At 40.6% G+C, this 21,393-nt stretch overlaps 1 protein-coding gene and 1 non-coding gene across 3 annotated transcripts in view; one reads left to right on the top strand and one right to left on the bottom strand.

Annotated features, from left to right (window-relative positions):
• Window positions 1–21,393, top strand: part of LOC146661639 (partitioning defective 3 homolog) — a 357,664-nt gene that overhangs the window by 3,864 nt on the left and 332,407 nt on the right. The gene's annotated exons all lie outside the window — the stretch shown is intronic.
• Window positions 4,629–4,700, bottom strand: trnaw-cca (transfer RNA tryptophan (anticodon CCA)). The gene has a single exon. It is a non-coding gene; the product is annotated as a tRNA-Trp (tRNA).

Raw genomic sequence — 21,393 nt, 5'->3', positions numbered from 1 at the left:
AAAACCCTGCATGGATGTGACGGAGAGGTCTGGCGCTCAATGCTTCCCCTTGTACTCTGGTTTCACCCGTATCTGCTGCAGCATCGTACATTTAAATAAATGACTACTGGATCCACAGGTTGTGGCTCTAAATCTTTGAAGAACTGAATTATTTAATCCTACTTGTCTGTAATGCCTGCCCTAAATGTGTTGTAGAGCCTCATAAGCTCATAATGACTCTTTATTTTTCCCCAAATTACGCAAATGCAGACTTGAGGCATGTTGCAGCATAGCCAAATTGTTTAAATACACCAAAGAAGAAGATGAAGAAGAAGAAGTAGGAATGTCCTTACAGGCAAAACAACATTGCAGATTTTCATATTATGCTTTTAGCTTTAATATACATTATATCTGCAGCATAAGATGGTATCATCATATAATAACACTGTGTATTAATCTACTGTAGAAACCCTGGAACTCATACTTGCACTCAAATCAGTGATCTTGCCTTGTTCAGAGAATTGTTGTGAGCTGCTGACTGTCTTGATTACCATGTGGATGCAAAATAACAGTCCTTCCCATGCCGTGATAGGGAAGAAATATTCAGGTTCTCGTGCTGACTCTGTTCTCCCCATGCTTTGAGCTGCTCTAAAATACGGGCTTTGTGAGAACAACACTAGAATTTGGCAAGGTTAAATCATCTGTTTTCAACAAAGTTCTGAAAGCTCAGCCAGAAGAAAACGGTGGTGAAAGGTCACACATTCTGCTTGACATTTTGCTTACACAGGCTTTTACGTGAGCAGCTGTCATAGGGGGAGAGGCGGGCACGCCCTAGACAGGTCGGCAGTCTATCGCGAGGCTCCTGGCTTTATAGTTGACAGTGAGAGCAGTCATCGTAGTTGTAAGAAGACACATTTGTTTATCAGAGTCTGTCAAGCAAATGTTAAAGCTACATCTTGTTTGCTACATCAGATTCACCTGGCTCTTCTGGGAATTGTTTGCTGTTAGTAAAAGTTCTGCATAGCTTTATAATCCTCATCTGCTCTCAGGTAAGGGGCTAATATTACCCTGCGCTGGGGCAGCTGTGCAGGAAGAAGCCACAGCGGGAAAGTGGGAAGTGTCTTTGAAAGGGTTGTCAGTGCCTGTTAGCTCACTTCATTCAGTGATTACGTAATAGAGAGAAGCTGCAGTCTGTGAATAGGATTATGGAAGTTAGTTGAAACTTGCTGGGGGGGGGGGCTTCATCTCGTGAGTTGAGTGGAGAAGGCCGGCCAGGATGATGGGATGCAATGTGATGGCTTGTAACTGAGTACAAGAAGTTCTATGGTTCAACTGTGGTCAGGAGGCAGCGCTTGAATTCTACCACAGCAGGGAACAGAGTAGCACACTAAAAAAAGTGTGGCCTCACTAACCTTTCATCCTCTTTTTTTTGTTTTCTCTTCTGGCTTTTCTTGAGTTTCCTTTTTGTTTTTCATCTTTTCTTAGATCCCAGTTTCTCTTTTGTCTCTTTTTCTCTCTCAAGCTGGTCAACACAGTGTCATTTTCCAGCTGACTGAGGACTGTCCCTGCTTCCATACTCAGTCTTGACAGCCACTATTAGCTACTAGTATTTGAGTAAAACAGTCACAATCCAAATGTTGGTTTGCTCAGTTGTCCAGAAAGTGCAGGAAGGGCGATCGTGGCTCAAGAGTTGGCAGTTCGCCTTGTAATCAGAAGGTTGCCGGTTCAAGCCCCAACTCGGACAGTCTCGGTCGTTGTGTCCTTGGGCAGGACACTTCCCCTACCGCCTACTGGTGATGGTCAGAGGAGCCGATGGTGCAATATGGCAGCTTCGCCTCTGTCCTAGGGCAGCTGTGGCTACAACTGTAGCTTGCCTTGTGAATGTGAGAGTGAATGAATAGTGGAATTTTAAAGCGCTTTGAGGGTCTCGAAAAGCACTATATAAATGCAATCCATTATTGTTATTTAAACCAACTGTTAACTGTATATTTCTGTACATTTAAGTATTATTATTAATATTGCCGCATTCATTCACCTTGTTTATAGGTAATTTCATTGTTTAATCACATTAAAATGTTCCTAATTTAATGTTTAAAAGCACTTGAAAAGGGCAAAATCCCATGTAAAATTAGGGCAACAAACTGTATTGTCATTACTGAAAATATTTTTATGAGAAAGTTATTTTCTGGTATTTTCTGGTATTGTTTTGGCGCCCCAGCTGCTGGAATATTACTGTTTTTTTAGGATTGTTTTTTTTTTTACAGTGTAACACAGCCAACATAGCACAACACAAACGTTCCCTGTGCCATGCAAAGACCAGCACTGTATTCTACACATTTATGCAGCTTTGGATATGGTTAGATTTTAAGCAGAATTTGAGACTAGTGATTCAATGACTGTCTGGCAAGTTTCCCTGCTTGTGTGGACGGCATCAAGGACAATGACACCACACTCTGGGACGTTTTATCTAACCCAAACAATGCCTCTGTTCAGGGTCAAGATAAGCAGACATTAGGGCTTTCCTGCTGAGGAGAACGCCTCTCAGGTGTACACACAGGTGCTGATATGTTATGCACATGGTAAGGGGGTGGAGTGCATGCATGCAAAGCCAACAGAGAGCAAAACATTTGTAACCGGGAAAGCTGAATTTAAAGCCATTAGCTTATGTGTTTCAGACAAAGCTGAGTGGAATTCCTGGCAATAACTGCGTAACGCAGCAATGAAAGCGGGCTATGTTTTCAAGCCACGCCAAGCCATTGGATGACTTCTTTTCCAGCTTCATATATCCTGTGTTAGCTCATTCAATGTGAAGGTCAGCTTCTGTTGTAGTTTTACAGGTTTTTTTGCTATGTTTTGCTATGTTTATTCGTTGTCCTTGGAGCTAAACAACATGAATTCTTTTTGGTTTATTGGGAGTTTTTCTCACCTCTGTTCAGATTTACATCAGTGTGACTGAGCCAAAATATTAAACACCAACTAGCTTTCCTTCCCGTAGCCGGAGCTAAAAATAAAATTGCCCAACAGGAGGAAAATGACATGCACAGTGGCCCGAGTGTTGTTTCTGGGCTGCCACGAGGAGTCAGCTTAACCAGAAAAAAACAAATAAGTTGACACCGCGGCCAGAATCCAGGCATCAGAGTTGAACCAGTCGCTGCCGTGTGAGCAGCACAGATGCACATATGGGCCTATGTACCACTCTCAGCTAGGCAGCCAATGAATTCATCTTTATCTCTACTGATAACATTAATGCAAACTGGCAAGAAAAATGGATGATCAAAAGGAAAAGGAAAAAAGAGCAAAGAGAAGAAAAACGAGAAGACTCTTGCCCACAGGGTCAGACATCAGTGAAAAACACGCTAAATCGCACACTTTCCTCTTTTTGTTTTGTGTGTCACTCCTGCAGAGGCTTGTCTAAATAAATACCTTTTTTGCACAGTGAAAGTATTAATATGAGATCTCAAACAGAGATATAATCTGATACAAAAACAAAGATTAACCCAGTTTATTCTGTTAATTGAAAAGCTGGCTTCAGCTCCATCATGAAGGTGACACACTGTGCACATTAAAAACAACTGACCGGTAACTGATGGTTTAGTGAGCTTAATAAAATCATGCATGTGACTGTGAAATTGTGCATATTGGGCACTTTCATTTTAATAAAAATGTTCTGTTTTTGTTTAAGTAGGATTTGAATATAACATTTGTACATGTTACTTGAGTTATTTAACACTGTCTTGTACGGTGGCCTGAGTATTCAAATGCACTGCATCTTAAAAAATTGCTAGCAAACAGAAGAATGCTTTAAAAGCACAGAAAAAACAATTGAAGTTGAATATAACACAATGGGACTACAACCCCCCCAACACATCTGAAGAAGGAACCCAAACCCAGAAAGCATCTAAATGTTGATCTAAATACTTGGCTGTAGGTCAGCAGGTGGGGCAGGTCGTCTGGAAGGTTGGTGGTGCGATCCCTGGTTGCTCCCATGATTGTCACATAGAACGTTTTTAGGTGAAAAACAAAATGCTTGTCTGAGTGAGTGAATGAGGCATGTTGTATAAAGTCCTTTAAGTGCTCAAGTAGAGTAGAGAAGCGCTATAGAAGAACAACCAACAACTTACACAATATGAAATCAATTCTTACTCTCGCACGGTGCCACTGTTCCATCCGGTAGAGCAGACGGCGTGTGCACAATAGCCTAAAACTTGAGCCCAGTCTGCTCTCACTGTTAGGTACGGCCCTGCTAGCTTATGATGGTGGGGAGTTACTGTTTGTTATCTTAGCCTGCTAGTTTAGATAATCCAGTTAAACATTAGCCTGAACTGTTAGAAGCAGGAAACTAGAACCATCCCACTGCATGACTCAAAAGAAAACCCTGGACCCTTCGACCCCTACAGTGAGGACATCTGGTGGTTCTGGACCTCTGAGGTTTTCATATATTTCTGTGTCTATTCAAAGAGAACCTGTGCTACAACATATTTAGCTGTCCTGGCACAGATTATGTGGTCAACTGACAGAATAGTGTAAGTCGGTGATGTTTAACAGCTGCTCTAAGTAATGGATTAAAAACTCACATTTTGTCATGGGTGTTGTTTTATCTATCTCACTAGGGGTCTTGCACACATTAAAGAGGATGCATCTTAAAACTCTGACCCCGACGTGATTTGAACACGCAACCTTCTGATCTGGAGTCAGACGCGCTACCGTTGCGCCACGAGGTCCTGAATGCACTCTGACCAACCAACATTCATGATCCTGCTCTCTCGGTCTCTCTCCCTCTCTCTGCCCTTCCATAAATGGAGCATTTTATCCAGTACTTAATGATGCCCTGACAATAGCTTACGCGTGATTAGATGCCATAATTTGATCTTTGCGATCTTTAATCAGTCGTTCTATTGCATCACATGTTTTCTGTCTCGCTCCTGCGTGTCCTGCCGCTCCTCTCTTCGTCTAGTTCCATATTCACCTGACACACTTCCATTTGTTATCGCAGATTAGTCACCAGAAGATAATAGGGCTGCTCTTTGAAAGCTTACCATTAAGCTCCTTTCATGTTGTAATTCTGCTGATCTAACTGGTAGCTAAACGGCGATGTTGGGGAGTCAAAGGAATGAGCTTCGTGGCAGACGGCTGAAACACAGTAGAACATGTGGAATTAGTAGCGGTCTTTTGTTAACCAGAACCCTCCTGTAGCTTGTGGTTTTAGCAAAGCCATCCTCTGACGTCCTCTTTCATTAACCAAGTTATTTCCTTTACCCTTTACTTCATGTTTTTTTTCTTTGTCTTCTCTTCTCTTTTCTTTTTTTTTTGTTCAGTACGTGAAAATATTTTGTCTTTTACTCTGTTTTGTCAGGCAAGTCAATGCAGGAATGTTGGTAGAGTTCAACAAAATCAAATCAAGCTTTTCCAGAAACGTCAAAACACCATCACGCAGTTCTGATGTCGTGCAGGGGCCCGGTATATAACAGAAAAGATTAACACATCATTCAGCTGCCGTTCTGGTCGGAGGATGGACTGCTTAACCTCTGTTTGGGCTATTTTTAAATGGAAAACTTGAGCAAGGTGACAAGCTGTTGAATTAAATGTATTTTAGGCAGAAAGGCCAGATATTATGTTTGCCAGTCCTGCTCAGATGGAAAAATCCTTTCAGCTTTCACAGAGTAGTCTTAAAGGCTGCTTTGACAGCTTCCCATTGTTTACTCTTTGCACGTCTTGACACGGAGGTTCCTTCTTTCCCCCCTTCTAAAACACACGCATGACGTTTCCATATAGGCTGCCGTGCCTCCGCTTCAGAGTCAAGAGATGCTCCTAAATCAAGCTCTCGCAGCTTTTAAAGATTCCACTTATAGTTATACAATCATTTCTTAGAGGCAGAGCTGCTCTGAAGGCAGAAATAATCTCTTTGGTTCACTTAAACTTCAGTGGGAGCAGCCAAGGAAACAGCTCTGTAGACGGGCACAATGGAACAGTTTGAAAAATGTGAATATAAAACGGATTTTGGAGGTCAGTTTGGGTAAAGACGTCTGCTTAGAGGAAAGAAGAAACAAACGGAGCAACCAGGCTGTTAAAATGTTTCCAGTCGACTCTAGTTTCAGATGTTCAGGGCAGTGATTGGTTGTTGATGTGATTTACTTGACTGAATGAGTGGCTCACCCTGCCCTGGCTGGTGGGATGAACCGAACGTAAAGCTGACCGCAGGGTCAAGTAAGTCAAGTGGTCTCAATTAGCAGCTCATTAACAGCTTTGGTGCGGAGAACCATGCTTATCCATAAAAACATTCAAAGCGTACTTTTAAGGGCAGAAAGTAAATCTGTGGATTTATTACATTCACAGTTTTGGGATTTTGGTATTTCCTTTTGTTTTGGGTACAGTAGCCATCTGAAGAATGTCTATCTTGTTTTTCTAATCAAACGTCTCCGTGAGATGACAATTCCTGCCTCAAGCTGGATTCAGCTAAGAGCAAGTTGTTGCAAAGGCCAAATATGCAGTTTGTGGTGTTTCGACATGCAGACCATGCCCGCCCTTCTTGGGTGTGATCCACTGTTTTGTCAACAACTTATGGCCATGATTGCAGTTACAGAGCTGTGTTGGAGCACACAGTCGAGAAATTAACCTCTGAAAGTGTGACAGCTGATAAATGTTTTGAGAAGTTAGATTTTTTACAAACGTACAACCTGAAAAACACCATATTCTTATTATAATGTAACATGTAGTGTGTAGAGCTATGAAATTGAGGGATTTATTACTTTTTTCTGGCTTTACTCTCAATCCTTAAAAAAAAAAGTCATTCAAGTTTAGAAGCCTTATTAAATTTAAAACCTGACTCATATTTAAATTGCACAAGAATACTCTGGTGAAGCACATTTTAAAAAGCACTTATACTGATTTATCATTGAATTATCGTAGTATAACATGCTAGCAATTGTAATATGCTAGCAAACAATGTTTATTTTGTTTGTAGAAGATGAGCAAGAACATGAATGTCCCACTACACATGGCAATTTTAAGGATTTTATTAACATTTTTGCTTGCTAATTTACCTTTGGAATGAACTAATACTTGAATTTATAGAACGTTTCTGTTCTTACTGTCAAGTCAGTTTTCTGCAAGCTGTATGTAACCCTACGTTCAGTAGAGTGCTGTTTTCTAGATACAAAACTTTGTCTACTGGAGATCGCCAAATTAGAGTCACTAGTTAACCTAACATCCATGTCTTTGGACTGGAGGAGGAAGCCATGCTACCAGCCAGGCGGTACAAAAAACATGGACCTAGCTACTGTGGTGTCATCCAAATCCTGCTTTGAAGCTTCAAAATTGATTATTTCACCATCATTAGCTTGGTTTCACAAAACCAGATGAGGCCGGTCTGACTTGGAAACTACTTGCCCATTGGCTTCTGACTTGTTATTAAGTTAGTGAATCTGCATTCCACAGATAATCTTGCATGTTGAAATATAGTGTGACCAGTATTTACCAAAGAGACTTAATTATTTATTCATTATGGCCTGAAATAAGCTACTGAGGCCACAAACTAATCAGGAAGGCCTTTACAGAGGTCAAGTCCAGAAACCCATTTTCCTGTAGACTTCTACAGGACTGGAAGAGTTCATGCAATCACAGCTACAGCCACATGGAGACCTTCAGGTAAAACACAGGCTTAATTCATTTCCACATCGGCTTTATTTTTCTAACCTGGAAGCTACATCCTTGTGTTTTACTGTCTATAGAAGCAATGCAGGCACATGGACAATATGCAGACTCAACACATATAAACAAAAACACTGTTCAAACGAACATGTTGCTCGTCCCTCATTCACAAAGGTTACATGATAATATCTCTTTTCAAGTTGCCTTCATATCGTTTGTCTCTGAGTTTTTAACGACAGGTGTTTCCTTGTTTGACATAAGTGGTGATTATGTACAATCTTTCCCTTCCTCGAGGGAAAGGACCAAAGGCAAGGGGGTCTTTCAATATTATCAGCATTTTTTTTTAATTATTAGCTGTTTGCCAATCTCTTTATATTGGCTAATGTCGATAAATGAAAGTTAAGGAAATAAAGAATAGATGGGAGAAACACCCTTTAACATGTTACGAAAGTTAATGTCCAAACAGCTTGGTATACAAAAAGTTTCCCTTTCAAAAACAAATATAAAGTGTAAAGTGGGCAGCCTGAGTGATACTGTACATACTTGCCACATTTTTGGTTATACAAGGAGACACTCTTGAAAAGTCGGCTGTTCAATCTTTTTTTTCCCCACTAGCCAAAATTTCCCATTTAAAAACACAGATGAACCTTTCTAACCAAGTTAGCTAATAGCCATGTTAGCTGTTCACTTCAATGCCCTCGGTTGGTTGTAGTTTTACAACTTCTAAAACCAAAAACAAATGGGTACTGTCATGTTGACTGCATATATGTTCTGACCTTGAAACTATGGCCTTGTTTTTATAGAACCTATAGAACCAATGCAGGCACATGGAGAACATGCGCCATGCGAACAAAAAAATCCATCTCAGGTTCCAAGCAAACAATCCATCAACATAATTTGTTCTTTATTAACTGTTTGTTACTCTGGATATACAAAGTGGTAGTTTTTCAATAGAAAGATCTTGAAAAATGTACAAATCATGAAGAGTACCAGGTGGGTTCCCTATGTAAACATGTTCGTATTTAATAACACGAAGCCCTGGGGATGATTGCAGAGTTTAAGACTCTCTGGCAGAATGACAGCCTTTATACACACTTTGTGTGAAAACACAGAATCAAAACTTAATTGCTAATTGATTTATATAGTTTCAATTTTTTTTAAAGCTTACACTGACTTGACTCAGCTGTGTTAGATTTTGAAAGTGATTCATATACAGCATCAAAGTTATCATGTGGCTTTGTCTGTCATTGGCTTTTAATCCCACTAAGGCACTCTGGGTCTTTCAACCCTCAAGCACTCCACAAAGTCTTCTCTTTTAGTGGATAACACAAATAAACATGGTCATGTAACGTTAGCAGCTGCACTAAGCTTTAATCAATACCGGGAGCACTCAGAGTTTTGATGATTGAGTGTTGGCTCAATGCAAACATTAAATACCTTTAGTTGGTACTTATAATGGATCTATTCCTGGTTTATAGGTTTTAAAACTTTTAGCATATTCTTAACAACTGAATCCGTCTGTGTTGCTGAAACTGAAGAGAAATCCTCACGGTTTGTGCTCCTATACCGTACTATTGCATGATCTGAGAGTGAAATAATACAATCCAATAGTACATCCTTGTATTTTAACTGGCTGGGCCTTGGTAACGCAGTGACTGTGTGGTATTATTTGGTCTTAATGCTACATTTATGTTGTACTATTCTACAAATTAGCATAATGACTGAAGCAACATCATTTATATAACTGGGTTGGGTTTGGGACTTTTAAGTATTCATCATTCATCCAGTATTCAGCATCCAAAGCTTAACTTTTCATGCTATTGACATCATCGGCCCCTAACCTGATTACTGTAGTGATACCTAAAAAGCTCTTTCAAACTACACCTTTACTAATCAACCATAACCAGAATGTGAACTTGAACTCTTTCCCAGTGATCTGGAATTAAATTCATTTGCTCAGTGTTATTACTTTTTTGGTGTCCAACGGTGCAGACACTTCCATTTCTTTTGCCAAATAAGTGAATAATCTTTTCTTCATTCAATATCAATCTTTATTTTCCATTAAACTGGATCATTCCAAAACACTTGCAAATGATTGCATATAATGGTGATGGTAATAGGATAAGGAATTACACAACACATATCATTCACCTGTGAATGCCTATGTGAAATTTTGTTTTGCACTACTCCTCATATAAATTCTGGGAGAAATACATCACGTGTCACTGCTTATACATTAAAACGACTGGCTTTTTATCTGTTTGTGTCAATTTTTCAAAGCTTCTACCCTCCAAGATTCCCTCTCAAACATCCAGGCAGAGCTGTGAAATGAAATCGGCATGCTCAGGGCTACGGGAGAAAAATAAATCCTAGATGTTAGAAGGGATTAGATGCTGGCGGGACTGTGAAATATTGCATGCATTTGCAGTGACTTATTTTGAATCAAGAATTGCCTCATGAAATGGGCGATAGGAAAAGTTGGCTGCTCTGCTAAAGTGGGTTTCTCTCTTTGTGAAGTTAATGAATGCAACGGAAAAAGGTTTTGGCAGGTTGGTGTGCTGGTGCTTAGAGTCTTATAATAAAATCAGCACTTCTCTTGTTGGGAATTCACTCTTGTCTGTTATGCAGGGATTCAAGAGGTTCTGTTGGGGAAATATAGTAGTTGGGAGTTTAGAGTGGCTTAACTCTGATGAAGACTTCAAAATAAATTATGACTCTGAACAGAGTCCCAAAAAGAAGCCTCTCTGGTGTGTTCCCATTCTGGAACATCTAAAGTGTATATACGAGGAATGTTGAGTGAATCCTCTGCTGACCCTCTGCTTCTAATAAGCTGTTTTATTACAATACCACAGAGCACGTATGACCTTGTATGCCATACAGTGTGTGACCTTGTGCCTTCAATATTCGTCTCCTTTGGAGAAGGTGAACTTGCCCTTAATTGTGCGGCTGCGCCCCAAGGCGACCAAGTTCTTCATGAGAAAAACGATTCAGAGATGAGTCAGTTTTTTTATCACGTTGAATACGATGTGTTGGTTTTAATTGATAGAGAGAAGCAATAACTTGGTTGCTGGTTGTCAGACATCAAATGAAAGCCAGATTATAGTTTTATATAGGCACTATGTTTTGCTGGCACAAACAAAGACTGCAGCATGCTTTGACAGATCATAGATACAAGAGATTTTGAGTGGTTTGATTGATGTTGTTGGCTTTTACTTTTATACTCATCTATTTCGGCAGGATTGAAGCCAGAGGGGCTACAAAAGTGCTTTCACGCTCCGTGTACTGTAAATAGTCAGACAGAAACAAAGGTGTAGTTTACAAGATCATCCCAAAGCAAAAAGCTGCACTGTCATGAGTAGCCTGGTTATGGTTATGCACATTTTCAGCTCAGACACTGTGCTTCTGCAGATGAGTTGTAAATTCAGCTCGTCTGCTTTTGATGGCTGGCATGGGGTCTTTGCTCGGAGAACGTTGCTGATGAATATGTAAAGTTGCGGATTTATCTGTGCGGAGTAATTTCCTGCCCAGACATTTTTTCTGGTTACAGAACATGTTGTGGGATGATTAGTCTTGGACCATGAAATGGGGTCATTCGGTACAGGCTGAGGAAGTGCGGCTGAAAGACATGGGAACTATTTAAGAGTGAAGTCAGGGTCAGTCTTACTGTTTTCATGTGTTTGTCTTGACCTTTCGTTTGCTCACTGAACAGTGACCGATTTTCCCAGTGAAGGATGTTTCTGTAGGACGCTGACTCATCTCAACAATGAGTAGGAAAGACACTAAAGATCCTGATTGTGTTGTCGTACACTGATAACAGATGAGTTTCGGCTTGTCAGGCTAGGAGCATGCTAAGTTCCCACTGACAGGCCAACGGACTCACACCCTGTGATTAGGGATCAGTAATCATCTGAGGGAAGGAGACGGCCTACAAATAGCATCCGCTGTCTGCAAACAGATCCTCACATTCTCCAAAACGCTACAGTTTAAGAGGAGTGGGAGGACGGCTACTGCAGAGAGTTGTAGGAGTGCTGCTTCTGAATTCTAAAAACGTCTATGAGGTCAATAAGGTTTTGAATTTGTCTCTATTAAAATGGTGATGTAGTTGTGCTGTGGTAACATTTTTTCACTTTAATCAACATTCATGACTTAAATATGCAATCAAAAACTGTCAAGTATGCTTTTAGTTTCCATTTATTGATTTCTTTCGTCTCTTTCCTGGAGATCTCGTTGGCGTTTTCCCCTCCTCGTTGCTATTAAAGGCAGCGACTGTACACAACCCCAGGAGGAGGCTGAGTGGCAGTAGGTGTTGGGTATCTTAGATCACGTTACACCTGAGAGTTTGCTAAGTGGTGTATAACTGACAGAACAAGGCCTCTGGCTTGTTTGTGTTTCTAACACATTTGTGTGCTACTGAATTTGAATGCTGTTTTATAGTAAGGCTATAACCTCAGTGAAACTTTCTTACAAATTAATGTTTGTTTTTACTCCGGCATGTGTTGATGACATCCTAGAGAGAGTCGAGTGTGCGTATGTGTGTTGTTGTGTATGTATTGTGAGGTTTAAGTGAATGATCTGGTTTAGCCAGTTTCTCACTGTCAACCAAACAGATTTCCCAGCAACCCACCGCTTTGTAAATGAGGATCTCTCATCTGCAGTTTTCCCAAGAAAAATTCCAACCTGCATATTCTGGTTGATACTTGTCTATTTTTTGTTTTTTTGGGTGGTTTTGTTTTTGTTTTTGTTTGGCTAAAACTAAGAAAAATCTATGTGAGCTAAAAAGCTTTGCCTATATGTTGATGTTTATAACAGTGATGGACTTTTTTATACTACATCAGTCCTGTGCTATTGCTAGCTTATTTTAAGATTTTAAATTTGAAGTCCTTATCAGAAATCACTCAGAGAGAAAAGGGAAGATGTGGAATCAATAAAAAAATACTTTGCTGTACCTGGATCTCACCATGTGGAACGGTGTTATCTGCGCTGATTGTTCCATCTTTTTAGCCCTGCGCCCTTCACCTTTACTGCCACCAATCAGAGATGCACATGTGCTCTAAAGTCAGGCCAGAACAATGCAATTTCACCCCCACCAGTGGCTCTTCTCTAACACCAAGCCTTCAACTGTGGTGGTCCTAAGCAAGATTGATGGCGTTGTCCTCCATCACTCTGGACATTAATGAGCGCAGCTTCAGTGAAAGCACTGGGTGGAGGAGGAGGAGGAGCAAAGGAGTTGCAGTCAATCACAGACAGAGATGCAGCGCCACTTGCATCACCTTTCACATCGCAGACTGTGCCAACTATGATGTGGTTCAAAGTTGGCTGGTTGGCTGGTATGGCTGGCGTCCATCCTTACACTTGTGCTGCTTTTGCTTTCGGTTGGACTGAAGTCAGCTTGTGTTATGACATGGCATCAGAGAGACAATACGACGGAACGAGAAAAATATGAACTGACAGTTGAATAAAATGAAGGGAAACTAGCTACAGGAAAAAAAAATCATGGCCTATTTGGAAAAATTGGTGATCTTCGCGTGTGAAGTTTTGAGTTGGTTTGGGGTCATCTTTAGCTAAATGACACCCCGTTGTCATGGAAACACCAAGAGAATGAGATGTGTTTTGAGGTTAATTTGAGGTACAGTCTTGTTTCAAGCATCGGCAAGTCTTCGGATTACCTCGAGTTGATGGGCGCACTGCATTTGTGTCTACGCGTGTGAACATTTCTACATTCCCCAATGTAATTGTGTCCTCAAGTCTTTCATCGATAAACACGTAGCTCATTAGATTTAACCTTGAAGGCAAAGCCCGGAGTGCTTTCTCTCAGCATCTCCTTTGTTCCCTCTCAACTGCTTCTCCTCCCTTTCCATCCTCTTGTCTTCTTTCCTTACCACCACCACCTTTCTCTTTTCCTTTGTCCTCCTTTTACACTCTTCCTATTCCCTTTCCTTGTGTGTGCTGCCTTCTCCACGCTTTGCCTTTTTGTAGCCTCTGCTTTTTGTTTTGTTCTTGTTTGGGTTTTTTCTCTCTCTCATTTCTTTCTCATGTCTTTCATTTTTGTCGCGGTTCACGGTCAAAAAGTTTGTCTTTCAAGAGGTGGCTACTTGCACAACATCCAAGTAATCATGATGAATTACACGATGCAGTTAACGCTCCAATTCATGCTCATTATCTGATTTTAAGTTGAGAACACATCAGACATTTGAAGAGATAAAAGCAAAACAGATAATGGTGGATCGTGCTGAGACATGATAATAAAGTGGTGCAAGAACAGGGTTTGAAGAGTGCATATTTAGTCTATTAGAAGACTGAAGAAATTAGACGAGAGAGACAGACTAGGTAGTAAAAAGGAAGGAGGAGCAGTGGCGTGATAGTTGAGACATGACACACTCTCTATTGTCCAGAGCTTCATTTCTTTCTGCTTATTTATTATTTATATAATGTACTTATTATTGTCCAGCTTCTGCTCCTGTGGCACCACGATCGAACCCATGCGAGCGAGCCATTTCTGCACTGTACTGATTCCCATGCTCCCTCGTTATGCTTTGCTCTCCACAGGCACTTCATTGGTTGTGGTTGCGTGTCCTAAAAGTTAAGCATAATGTAGTTACGCTTATGTCTGGAAGATGTCTGTTGCCAGGAGAATGGTAACATGGGAAAATCAGAAAATTATAAGGTAGAGAAAAAAGGGTGGCACATTATGTTTTTAAGGTTAGGGATTTCCCTCTATTACTTCTTCTTCTTCTTCTTCTTCTTCCTTTTTAAACACTTTGTTACACAGAGTTTGGGCAGAGGAAAGATTTATATCATTTCTTTGTGTTGACAGCTATTGGCTTTTGAGTAGGAAGCCAGGACCTTTGCTGACAACATATGCATGCATACTTGCTCCTACACAAAAATGTGTTTTGTGGATGTTGGACGTTTGTTGGATGTCGTGAATCTGAAGGGCAGCCTTCAGACTGCATTCTAGTGCTGAGGTACAATTACCCTGACTGCTAACAAAACAGGAAACTTAACTTAGTATTGACAACACAATAACTAGTTTTACACAACAGCACTAGGGGAGTGCTGATAGTTTCTGTGAGCCAAGTGTCTCCGTGAGCCTTTGGCTTTAAATGCTGCTCACGCTGCCAAGCTTTGAAGACAGTGAACAGAAAAACGGTTGAGCAGCCATGTTTGTTTCCTCTTAGCCTTGTTACATCAAAATACAGAAGTGGACTGCGTTCATCCGGTGTCACATGTTCACACGCCGAAAGAAAGTGAAACCGGATCGGATTTGGTATTCGTGACATGTTGGCTGTGTTGCAGATTTGTCAGGATTAGAACTTAACCGCCTCCACCAAGCAGGTTATGTTTTTGGTAGCGTCTGGGTGCGTGTAATACAGTCTGTCAACACAAACAGCTCAAAAGGTTGAGATGAATTCTGATAAAAGTTGTCGAGTGGGATCATGTTAACAATTAAAATTCGTCTTAGGCCCACCAAGGTCTTCAAGGTCAACTTATTGGTTTATTGGTTAAAAACTGACAAAAAGCCTTAGAAACTATGATGCTGTGCTGTGTATTGTCAACATATAGAAAGTACAGTATAAAGATTTAAAGTTTGTCACATTTGACCTCTGACCTCTCCTTCAGGGTCTATAGATAATAATGCTATATAGAGCTCTTTAAAATATGTTTCTCACTGTCACTTTGTATTGACAGCATATAAGGAATAATTATCCGGATGTCACGTTATTTTGAACCTCTGACCTCTTCTTCAAGGCCAAATAAGATCACTTTCATCAAATGTCTTCTGACTTTAAAACAGTGATTAAAATGTTCTGCCTTTGTTTGTATTGGCAACATGGATTTCATAATGTTTTTGTTATGCACATTACAGGAACAGGAATATATGGAAAATACAACAATATCTCTTTAAACGTAAATACGTTCTGTATAAGCTTATCTCTTTCTGTATAAAGCAGTGAAGACTGTATGGTAGGCATCATCAAAGTGACATAGATGCAAAAGTGCATGTGCCAAGTAAGCTTTTGTCTGGATGCAAATAATGAAAGATGAAAAAACACTGCTTAATGTTTACAACAGAAAGAGAAGCATTCATTATCACACCACAATGGCCAACACTGTAGCAGACGAGTGTTTCGTGGTTTTTATTCTTTAAAAAGTGAAAACAGTAAGTATTGTATCACATCAATGGACGTGCTGATAGTGTTCAGTATTAGTCAGGCAAGTCCATCGTCTTTTAAATGTATTGGATAAAAGAGAGGAGCTTAGTCATGTTAAAACCCTGGTGTGGAGCTTTGATCTCTGCAGATGCTTCTTTGCACTACCTCACCACAGTATGATCATCCCGCCTTTGAAGCTACCGCTGCAAACACATCACCGCACATTTTTCAGAACCTCTTACCTCTGTCAGTTTGACTTTGGATTGAACATCGCATCAGCTAGTTGGTGCAATTTTCTCTGCAGGGGAAGTTTAAGTGGGGTTTCACACTGTATGGGTGTGTTTGTTTTCATAAAAACTCCAAGCCATTGCTCCTAGCCAAAGAGGCAAAACTCATGATTAATGAAAGAGCCACAGCTTTCAGTCTGAAACTACAGCAGAAGCATGAAGCTCCCATGTTTCAACATAACACCCTGCACATCGGATATGTAACCCATTTTATTTCAAGGTTCATGCAGTCTACTTAACCTCTTTTCCACCTCTCGTGTGCTTTTCTGTCCATCTGAACTATTGAACGCTTCCTCTGTCCTTGATCCGTTTCCTTTCTGCCTTCTCACTTTCTCTCCTATGTCTGACTGATGTTACCTCTTTTCAGCCTCGAGTGCTTCCTGTGCCCTATCAGTGAGAGTCCCCTAACTGCAAAGTACAAATCTTCCATCACTTACTGGAGTTTGAATCTTTGAAAATCCTGAAATTCTGGATAATTTCCCCGTTTGTCTGTGATGCTTTGGCTTGATTTCATTCATTTAGAAAAATGATTTCAAAATATGTCCAGTTCAAGACATCATGACTGTCCTAATAATGTACTGCTCTGTAGACTTTACATAATGTGTTCTGCCCGTATGAAAAGAAATGAGGCTCAGGTAAAAGCAATATCTCAGTCACAGTCGATGGTTTTTGTCATTTATATTAACTGATATGAGTTAATGTCCACGGGCTCTATCTCTGTGCTTGTTTTCACCTCAGACAATCTATAAGCTTCTTTCTTTCTTCATTGCTCGCCTGCATTACCTCCTACTATAAATCGGTTTCTTTTAAAAGTTTCCGGCATGTTTTTTTTTTCTTATAGTCTTTCTTAAACTTACACTACTTACTTTCAGGCTTATAACTATGACAAACACACAAAACTTCCACCTTTCTTTGTTTGTTTTGGTCCAATCAGTCACTTTTTATGGACCACAAATGCACACTATTAAAGAGCTTTGTTTGACAACTGGCAGGACATTAATAGAATGTACAAGAATACTTGAAGCCCTGCTCCTTACAACTCCATAAACACATCTGGATTTTCTTTTTCCTTTTTCTCTTTAGGCAGCTCTTTGGTTCTTTGTTAACTTCTTCTGGATTTTGGTGTTTTGCTATACTGTGTACTCTCTATAGCTCAGACTGTCAGATGTTAAGGTTTGTGTACTTTGGGTGTTTGCCACAGTGATCCTTTAGAAAGTGCTTTTCATGAGCTTTCTCTGTCTTTGCCCTTTTTCCTGTGTCTGAAGCTACTGTGTTACTGTTGAATAAATGCATTTTATTGTGTTAAAATACTGCAGCTTGGGCTTTGTTTATATTAACAAGATTTTTCATGCTCAGAAAGGGGCTTTTAGGGGGGGGACTATACGTGTAAGCACAATGATCTGTCTTTACTGTGTGCATGTCTCTGCAGTTTCCTGTTATTTCTGACAATTCGATTAAAAAAAATAAAAAAGCAGTTTGTGTTTGAATGAATGAAACTTCAGCAAAAAAAAAGCTGGTTAAGATGTTTGTATTAAAATCTTGGGGATTTTCCACACCGTCTTTGGTAGATGCTTCATTCAAAATAATAAAGCGCTATACAAATACAGACCATTTACCATTTACCATAATATATTTTCAATGACACTGATAGAAGATGCTGAATAAATAGTCTTTTTAGTTTAGGGGAAAACATGTCCCAAAATATCTTAGAGCCAGAGCTGTCTGTTGGTGAGCTTTTATTTTCTGAGATGATATTGGCCGACCTCAGATATATTCAAATATTGGTTTATTTTAATTTTTATGAACATGAAGCAGAAAATTATGCTTGAGGAAATGTACTTCTTACTTCTAGGCTGGACTGTTGCAAGTCATTATTATCAGTTTGTTCTAAAAACTTCCTGAAAAGCCTTCGTTTGATCTGAAATGCTCCAGTTAGGATACTGAGAGGAACTACAAGCAGCGAGCATATTTCTCCCATACTGACTTCTCTTCATTGGCTCCCTGTGGATTTAAAATCCCCCTCCGCACATACAAGTTCTTGAATAATCAGGATCCATCTTTTAAACACCTCATAGTACCATATCACCCCAACCAGAGCACATCCTTCTAAGGTTGCTTGTGGTTCCTAGGGTATTTTTAAAAGTGGAATGGGAGGCAGAGCCTTCAGCTTTTGGGCCCCTCTACTGTGGAACAGCTCCCAGTCTGGATTTGAGACAGACACTCTCTCTACTTTTAACCATTAGGGTTAAAACTTTACCTTTTGAGTTTTTCCTTTCCACTGTCACTCACTGCTTGCTCATAGGGGGTTGTTGGGGTTTTGTGTCTATTATTGCAGGGTCTTTACCTAATTTAGCTAATTTTGTGCCCAGCATTTGCAGTACAGATGTGGCTTGTGTGGTGCACTGTTTCAATATGTAAGACCAAAGAGCTGCCTCTCCCTCCTGCTGGCCTTCACATGCCAGGGATTTTAATGTTTGCTCTACATATGTTGTTCTTGAACCGACTGAGATTTTGACATATTTTCTTCTCTAAAAATCATATGAAAATGCAGATTACAGTCATATTCTGCATTCAGAAACTTGATACACGTATACAATGACTATTCCCCCGTATGGGCTGCCTGCACCCTGTTAAACGCCTGTTTCCATAACTGCTGTAGGTAGCTGTGAGCCGCAGTTTGACACTATGAGTTCTGAACTCTTAAATACTACGCAATAAGTGGCATATAATGATGTTTGTTCTACATTTAGATACAAGGCACCTCCTTCTTTAGCCACATAGACACAAATCTTTGAAAACACTACTCTCTGTGCTCCACATCTGCCGGCTGTGAAAGAGCTGTGTGTGCCGTGACATCGCCGCTGCGGGTTGTCTGTTCTCGGTGATTCACCCTGTGCTCTGTGTTTCTCTTGGCGCATATAGACGTCCCATCTGGTGAGCAAAACCTCTGGTCTTAGAACATAATAAACAAAAGTGTGCCAAAATTATGCTGACTGCTGTTTCTATAAGTAGACGAAGAGTGTTCAACGAATTGTACTGAAACAGCAGACCTCGATTTGCAGGGAATGCCCTGACTCGTGTACCTTCAGAGGGATTTTTTTGGCCAGTATTAGACATTGTTTTAGTAGAAACTTGCCAGCTTTAGTCTTTACTTTGCTAGTTGAAAATGAAATTGCTTTATTTCAATTAACTTTCATGTATAAATGCATCTTTTTCTGTTGATGTCTGAACCTCGATGCATAGTCAATAATTAGTATTTCACATCTGCACCAAATGTGACTGGAACTGCTCTCAATCCAAGACTGAGCAGATGGCCTGCATGACACATCTCCCCCATGGCTCTGGTCCCCTACTGGGACCTGGAAGTGCACCATATTTCACGTTGGTACCAGGGCCCACAGTGACGTGCCCACCCAGCGCCCATATTACAGGGTCCACATGTGGCCCATAGTGCATTATCCCCACCAGCTGATATGAAATGTGGACCAGAAAATTGTTGTTTTGCAGTATATAGATAAGATGCAGTTTAACTTTAATCTTACTGATGTTTTGATTCGGTCATCTTCTCAGTGGGAAAAGACCCAGGGAAACCGTGTTAACAATAAAAACAATAAAAACAATAACACTAAAAAACAAAAAAAACCCCTGAAAACCATAAATTTCACACCTGTGCCTAAACTCGCGGCCTGGTACCAAACGACTCACGCACCGCTACCGGTCTGTGGCCCCGGGGGTTGGGGACTGCTGCTCAATGGGACCCAAAAGGCCAAATTTGTTATGGGCTCTTCATTGGCTAGCCTACATGAGCTCCACATGGGTTTTCTATGGGCAACCCACAGTGGGTTACCCACAAAACTGCTAGGTCCAATGTGCATTGGAATAGCTCACTGTGAAAACTCAAATAGGGGCCCCAAAGAATAAACCTGCTGTGGGCCCTGTGTGGGTACATGCACTTGGGGATCACATGGGGTAAGTGTGGGTTTGCCCTGACCACAAAGCCTGACATTTCATCCACAACTACCCACTGTGGACCCACATGGGCATGTTTGCTGGGTAGTGGCATTACCATTCACTTTAAAAGAGCGGGTGGTAATGCTACATCCCTACTTTAGGTTTAAAACCAGCAGGCATTATTTAACCATATTCTGTATAACAGTTTATATGCAATCAAATGTTTTAAAAGTCAAAAGATAAAATGTTCATGTTAGTGTTATGATAGATGTTAGACAGATTTTGTCTCTTGCCAAGTCATGGAGGTTTTCTGCCATGTCACACGTGTGTAAGGTACGTCCACGTGCGTTGCTAATAAGCCCTCTCTCAGATGGGCTGAAACTTGCTAGCTGCCCTATCAAGCTACCTGCCTGGCACTGCAGACAGACCGCTAATAAACATGCCAGTAAAAATGTGACGTGCTGATGCGAGCCAACATGTTAGCTTTTAAGCACACACTCGTGTATTGTCTTTCTCACCGAATAAAAGGTTGGTGTTTATGACAGCTGAGCTTTTCTTATTTATCAGATATTACATTCAAATTGCTTCCTGTTCACTAATGAAGCCCTAACCTTCCTAAGCTGCTTTTTTACAGTCATAGGACTGGTTTAAAAAAGTCCCCCAAATGAATCGAGATGTTGTGTCATTAAACCACCGTCCTGCTTCTCAAACACTGCCACAGCCCGTCTGAAAATGGACTTTTATTATTGATGATAATTGGGTACAATTATTAAGCTGCACAATTGGATCCTCACATTATGCCTTTTTTTATTTGTTGGTGAAACCTTCACAGCGGCAGTTTCAGCTCATGCTGAGCCATGAGGCAGCATGTCTGATCTGCACAGACACACACACAAACACACACACACACCCCGACCTGCTTTTTTATGTAGACCAGATGCTCAGCTTTCCACGTTGCACTTAAAAGGGGTGATGGGATGCAGTTGTAGTCTTGGAGAAACAAGGCTTAGGGATCACAAACCCCCTACTCAAGCAAATCACACAGTGAGGGAAACTGCAGAGGTTTATCCAAACAGACTAATCAGAAAGAGCAGGTGTCATTTGACTAAATAATGGCCAGGCTTTTGACTTAAAGGTGCAGTAGGATATTTTTTTCTGGTTCCTTTCTTCTCCACAACTACAATATGAGACTCTAGAGAACTGATGGTAGTAGTACATGTGCATGCATATACATGGAGGCTTTCTGTGTCACTAGGCTGCAGAGTTTGCCTCAATACTGGACAGTCTGTAATCAGCTCAATCCCTTGCTAACCTCTAGATATTAGTGCTGACAATCTTTCAGTGCAGGGCAGAAAAACTGTGTAGTCAAAGATATC

Source organism: Rhamphochromis longiceps, linkage group LG9, assembly GCF_057381845.1.
Source record: "Rhamphochromis longiceps isolate RC_006_pf linkage group LG9, R_longiceps_female_GT1.1, whole genome shotgun sequence".
Lineage (NCBI taxonomy): Eukaryota > Metazoa > Chordata > Actinopteri > Cichliformes > Cichlidae > Rhamphochromis > Rhamphochromis longiceps.
Note: the sequence above shows the minus strand (reverse complement) of the source record. Positions and strands in the feature narration are given on the sequence as shown.